This window comes from Capsicum annuum, unplaced genomic scaffold (assembly GCF_002878395.1).
Source record: "Capsicum annuum cultivar UCD-10X-F1 unplaced genomic scaffold, UCD10Xv1.1 ctg83390, whole genome shotgun sequence".
NCBI lineage: Eukaryota > Viridiplantae > Streptophyta > Magnoliopsida > Solanales > Solanaceae > Capsicum > Capsicum annuum.
In genome coordinates this window covers 1008641-1015712 of record NW_025894259.1, presented here as the reverse complement: position 1 = coordinate 1015712, position 7072 = coordinate 1008641, and the positions used below count along the sequence as shown (strand labels likewise).

The 7072-nt window shown below is 33.0% G+C and overlaps 1 pseudogene; it reads right to left on the bottom strand.

Moving 5' to 3' along the window:
• Positions 1-1628: 1628 nt before the first annotated feature.
• Positions 1629-5347, bottom strand: LOC107857861 (annotated as a pseudogene).
• Between the last annotated feature and the right edge of the window lie 1725 nt (positions 5348-7072).

Here is a 7072-nt window from a genome sequence, read left to right as displayed (position 1 = left end):
TTAGGAAAATTTAAAAAGGGAGACAGAACAATTGCCACCATCTGGAGTGAAAATATAACATATTAATTACTTGAAGGCACATTTTGTTGGGTTCTATGTATGAAAATATAACATATTAATTACTTGCTGAAGGCACATTTTGTTGGGTTCAATATGTATGAAAAGTATGAATGGAAAATGAAGAGAAAAAAGTGGAGAGAAAGAGAGACACTAAAATGAAAAGTGTACTCTTTTAAGGGAAAATTCATTAATTCTCTCACATTGATGGGAGAAGGGAATTTTGAACTGTTTATAATAAGAAACACTTACTCCACATGGATAGTGAGGCAAGAAAAAGGTGGTGCCTTGCGTCGTCGTCGTCATCGTCGCTCGCTCGACTTCGGAGATCTGTCAAATGATCGATCGATGAGATCTATCTTTTTGGACAAAGTTTATTTGACTGAAATCTAATACCAAAGGGAAAAACGCAATAAATTTTTTTGTGTTTTGATCCTCCATTTATATGCATGCATGCAGAGGCGAAAATACTGTTTCAAAATGCAGTGCAGAAGCGAATTGATGCTTCGGAAGCGATGCAACCCTTCAACGAAATGACACACTGATTCATGAAATGGTATGCCTGAAAACGCATTCTTTGGACGAACAGACATAATTTTTCAGAAAGGTTACACCTTTTAAGTGATCCATTGCCACCTTTCAAAAGAGTCACCTGATGGCTATAAAAACCTACTTTCATCCACAGGTTTTGGAACGAAAATTTTTCTGAATTTACAAACTCTTCTTGTCTTTAAAAATATTTCGTGTGATCAATCAAATTATTGAGTGAGTCCAAAGAGATTCTAATTGTTTGAGGTACCGCTACAGTTTGTTTGTTTGGCCATTTTATCCTGGGATGAAGATTCCATAACCTCGGGTACAGTGAGGGGAATTATTCCTTAAGGACACTCCGTGAAGTCGGGGGACTTGGCCTTAAAATTCTGTTTCATCTCATTTCTGAAAGTAAACATACTTTTTGGATAGATTATTTATAATCTTATGTTGAAGGTGTTAAGAAACTTCATAAGTGTTCTAGTCTTAGACTTGAACTTGTGTTGAAATTATTCTTGCATGTATATACAGATTCTTGTACCCGAAAACATTTTAAATAACACATTTGTTGTTGTGGAAATGCTTCAAGGAGAAAGTTTGATATCTGCATATAATATGATTTGTGCTTGTTCTTCAAATGGCAAGCAGAAAATATTGTTGGTATTGCTCGTGCTGCTGCGAATGCTACACTGCTGATGTGAATAGTTATGGTTATGCTATACTTGAATGGGAAGTAGCGAGGAAGCTACTCCTGGCAGTTATCGCTCATGGCATTTTGGATCAACAAAGGAAACAAAAGAATCATCAAACTTGTATTATACTGGTGCTTTTACTGTTTCATATGATGGTCAAAGATCCTAATGTGGTTTCTTCGATACACAAATTTCCCACAGCGTAGTCTTTTAGCAATATGTAGAGATAATAATGTGCTAAACTACTTGTCAATCAAAATCATGTAGCAAAGGCTCATGTGATTTCTGAGAGAACATTTGCTAAATCTACAATAATATGTTGCTGTAATAATATGTCACGGACACAACCATTTATTGTGAAATGTCTATGTTTGACTCGAACTCTGAGACCAAATGAACTGAAATGAAAGGAACATGGTTTTTGAGAGTTGAAGTACAATAACTAAAAACAAGACACAGATTGAAGCAAGATGAATCACTTGTCCATCCAAATAACACAGCGTAGGCTCTTTCCTTGAAGTAGTAAATCAAACGCCTTATTGATATCCTCAAATATCACTTCATGCGTGACAAACTTGTCCAGTTGCAATTCCTGAGAAGCCACATAAATGTGGAACTAAGGGTTAACTTCTTGTATGGTCACTGAAATATATCCGCTATAATTGCAAAGTCACAAGACTATATTTGCCCACATTAAAGTAGCTGAACTTTATCCGCTACAAAATTGTAAAGCAGATTGATTAAGTACCTTGTCAAGATAACGTTTGACCACGATAGGAACATCGGATTTGGGTTTGAGACCCACAAAGAGTGCTCCCGTGAGAGTTTTCCGACTCGTCAGAACCTTTAAAGAGCTAAAATTCAGCTCTCCCCTGGCTTATTATCAACTCTTAAAACAATTGTTTTACCCCAACCCTGCATATTACTGCCAAAGGTATTATGTATTGAGTATGTTTTGGAGAAACCAAAGGGTGGTGAAAGAAAGGGAAAACAATAGACAACTTAGCAATTAATATAAATATAGAGTAGTTAAAAGGAAATTTGTTTTGTTTAAAAGGAAATATAGAGAGTACAAGGATTCACATTTGGCGACAGTCTTGAGGAAGACAGGAAGAATAAGTGGTTGGATTTCCGAGCAAGACTAGACAAGGTAAATGTGGAAAGATACCTCTTACTTGCTATAATCAGATATCATTCAAGTTTATACCTCTTACTTGCTATAATCAGATATCATTTAAGTTTATATGTGATTTCTCCATTAAGCATGTCATTTCTATTCAAGATTATGAGATGTGAATCACCTGGTTCTAAATGGAAAATAATTACCAATTTGCCATAATTACCCGTAGCGTTCTTCAGAGGAGCTACTTTAGGTGGTTATAACCATTTTTGGTACCATGACTGAGATGTAAAGATACAATCCGTATGTTCGAATAGAGACTCCTTTTAACTTTCCTCTATAACTCCATTCCAAAATTTATTTATTTATTTAATATTTTTTTTGTTTTGCATTGTAAACAGTCCACAGCTTTTGAGCTGGAAACAACCTTGGACATTGATCATCAATGATGCACTTGCAAATTCTTTTGTTGCACCTGCAACCGATGATATCAAGGAGGACAAACAGTTGACGTGTAAGTCATATTTGTAGCTCCAGAGTAGTTCATGCAAAACGGTCTTTGAATTTTTTTGATAATATGCTAATATGAAATTTCAAAGGGAAACAAGTTGATGGCTGGTTAATATCATGCTTTTAGGTTAACACATAAGGTTATCATAGTAATTTATGTTTGTAAAGTTTGTACCAGGATTCATGTTCCTTTTTACTGGCAAAGAGTAGCAACTACCCCCCTCATCCTCCCTCCCTGCCCCCAAAAAAGAAAGAACAAAGATGGTGCACCTTAAAAGAAAGAGAGATGGAGAAAGAACCTCAGAATTAAAATTAAATGGTTTAGTGTTAAATGTTCCTTTTGACCACTTAAGAATTAAATGGTTTAGTTATAACTTTTGCCGAAGTGTCCCTTCTGTCGGTGTTTCCGCTGAAGTGATGTTTCTTTGATTTCTTTTGGAAAGTAACCCGAAGTTTGTGGTTCTTTTACTTTCCCTCTTTTGCACAAACACCTCCTTTAATTGACAATAGGCATGTTAAATTTTGCTCATTTGCCTTGCTACTTCTCCGGGGTAGTGGTATGCACTGCGTACATCTTACCCCTGTGTGGAAATACACTAGATTTGTTGTTGTTGTTTATATTGTTGATTAATACACGGTTATGTGGAGAAGCCTTTCGGCAGCAGGCATATGATTTCTGCATAAATGTTGCCAGACCAACACATTCAAAGCAATAGTCAGCACCTCGGTTTGGTTTTATGTATTATTGATTTGGTTTATCGGTTATCAATTTTTAAATATGTTATACCAATAACATATTTTTTTATTGGTTTTTGGTTTATCAGTTTTTAGTCCTTGACGGTTCGGTATTTGGTCTAACCGCTAAGAAAATATGCATAAAATATAAATAGTAGCAACTAACAAGAAAAGAAACGAAATCTTAGTTGCAGCAAAAATTCTACATGATGTGTTTTATTTTATAAAAATCTATAAGCTTGAATAGGTTTTCGGGAAATTGAATAGGTTTATAAAAATGAAAGAGAAATATAGAGTAGGTTATATATATATATAGAGAGAGAAAATATAATTTGAAATATTCTTATTGAGTTATCGATTTATCCAATAATCTGATAAGAAAAAACTGAACCGAATCAATAACCCAATAAATTTTTTTTTTTTTAATAAAACATTCGTTAACCCAATAACAATTAACCAATAACATTTTTATTATTGGTTCAATTTTTGCATACCCCCACTTGAAATATAGCAGAAATGGTGTAAAGTTTCACCATCAGTAGTGAATCTGCTCATGTCATCTCTATGCAACAACGGAGAGATTCGAAATGGGAATTTGGAACAAAGGTTGCTTTTCTTTGATTTACAATCTACACAGTCCATACAGTCCGTCAAAAATATCGGTACAACTGAATCTCCTTTTAACTAATCAACATCTTTTCCAACACTCTCCACAACCCTTTTAACTAATCAACATCTTTTCCAACACTCTCCACAACCCTTAAATACAGTATAATCAGAATGTCATATGTATTTGCTCGTGCACATGCACATATCAATGCTTTAAGGGTACTTTTGATACGTGCCAAAAGTCATTTCTTGTTTCTTAAATTATGTGTGTTCAGTCAAATATAAGTCATAAAAAATATGAGGGAAGGAGTAAAATTTACCCAAAAGCTTCATGGCCCAAGATTCTTGAAAAGCAGCAAGGAAATTCCTACGAAGAACAAAAAAGAGAAAGTTAGCAAACAAGCAATTCAATAGGGAAAGACGGACAAAAATTGCATACTTCCATGTTCCATCTTCCAGAAGGTAACGTCACTGTAATAGAGACAAGTGCAAATCAGGGGACGGCTCAAGCATATAGTATATTGGTGACCTAAGGCGAAAATCAAATAGACGCCTTAAATTTTTAAGAAAAAATAATTTTTTACTAACTCTATTTTCAAAATTATATAATCGATTTCTTATAATTATTTTTTTTAACTAATAATATAATTAATGCATTTAAACTTTCTTGAGACATAATACTCTAGATATATGAACTTTTAATAATTCTTTCTTTTTATATAAAATAATTTAAATTTTCTGGAAATAATATTTATTTAAAAAAAAATGTAATATATTATAATAAAAAATCGGACCCCTCAAATTTGGGGGCCTAAGACGGCGTCTATTGTTTTTATAAGGTAGAGCCAGCACTGGTGCAAAATGATCTTGAGTCGAACTCCATGTGCCTTAGGAGGAGCTACAATCACTTCCTTTATAACCAGTGCTTCTCCTGCTTTTCTTGCCACTGCAGCAGCTGGTCATAACTAACGTGTTGAGACGTAATATAATTAAGTAATTAAAAGTATAGTAACTTATTAAACTTTCCGATGCAATGGTACACAATTAAATATGGAAAGCAACATTTTTTATCAACAAAAATCCTCCTATACATTTCAAGTTTTTCTATCAATCAACAAATCCTTTATATCCACCACAACTATGGATTCCAAGTATTCATTTTTTCATTTTGCTTTCATTGCATATGGTCTACTACTCTTACTTTTCACCCGACCATTAACTTCTTAAAAAAAAGGATTCCAACAATAAAACTGCTTCCACAACTACTAAAGTCAAATTCTATATCTCACATCTACTTAAACTGCGGAAATATGAGAATCTCTTTCGTTAAATTGAAAGAAGTTTGAAACTCACTATGCTTTGCGAAAATTTACATAGACACAGTTGTTTCAAGATTGATTAAAGATTAAAAAATAAAAATATAACAGTACAAAAATTAATTAGATTTTGGTGAAGAGTACAATATACCTCTACAATCAATAGGCTTACCAGCAGTCCTGCTAAGCTCGTTGTTAGAATTTGTCCAAAATTTCCTAGCTTACTTGAATTCTATCATTATTGTGTTTTACTTCGAAAAAAATTTCCTAGTGGAAAACGTTTGCTAGTAGGAAAATGTCTCTTTCCTATTAGATTTCTATTAGGTTTATTCTTTGTTAATAGGAAAAAATCTCTTTTCTATTAGATTTTCATTAGGTTTATTCTTTGTTAGAGGAAGGATTTTGTAAATCTATAAATATAAGATTAGTCTACTCAAGTCAAAATATAATTGTTAGGATTTTTCCCCTGATTTTCTTACCAAAATTAAGTTTTACTTTTTCTTGAAAAGAAAATAAAAGTAACCATAATTACTTTTACTTTTCTTGAAATGAAAATAAAACTTTTTCATATTTGGCTAATCTCTTTCTTGGAGGAAAGATTTTGGATATTTATAAATAGATGACCCTCCCTCCCCCATTCTCATACAATAATATAATAGCATCCACAATGTAGTCGTTTAAGAGTCTTGTTTAGGGGAGACTTCTCTCATAGTTTTCATGCTTTTCAATAATATTTTTTTCATATATAGAGGTCAATTGGCCAAAGCATATCAATAATATGTCTTTTTAGTATATTTTTATTTGTCATCTGAATTATCACCGTCTTGGTTTGCAAACTATAGGCTTCTGCATGACGTCCTCTCGATTTCGAACCCAACAAGTGGTATCAGAGCCTACGGTCCAAAAATCCACTGATTTTGTGAAACGAGATTAAACAGGTTCAAAGCGGTTTCAAAATCAAACTGCAATCAGTTTAGCGATAATGACGATTTTGTCTAACTACATGTGGAGAAAATTGTCAATCATATTTCAATAATCTTGCTATCACATATTTGAAAATAAAACTACTTTTAATCCTGCAAAATGGTTCCAATATTTTTAACCCGAAAAGGGATGATATATTTTAACCCAAAAAGCTCAATTTTTAAAGGATGTCAAACAACAGTGATATATGAAAAATATGTGAAGAACGAAGATTATGCACATGAAGAAAGAGGATCAAGAATATTTTGCAGAAAATCAAGAAAAAAAGGGGAGATTTGTTAGGGTTTTTGCCCTGATTTTCTTACCAAAATTAAGTTTTATTTTCTTGAAAGAAAAATAAAACTTTTTCATATTAGGCTAACCTCTTTCTTGGATGAAGGTTTTGGACATTTATAAATAGATGACCCCCTTCTCATATAATAACCCAATAACATCCACAATGTAGTCTTGTTTAGGGGAGACTTCTCCCTAGTTTTCATGCTTTTCAATAATATTTTTTTTTTATATATAGAGGTCAA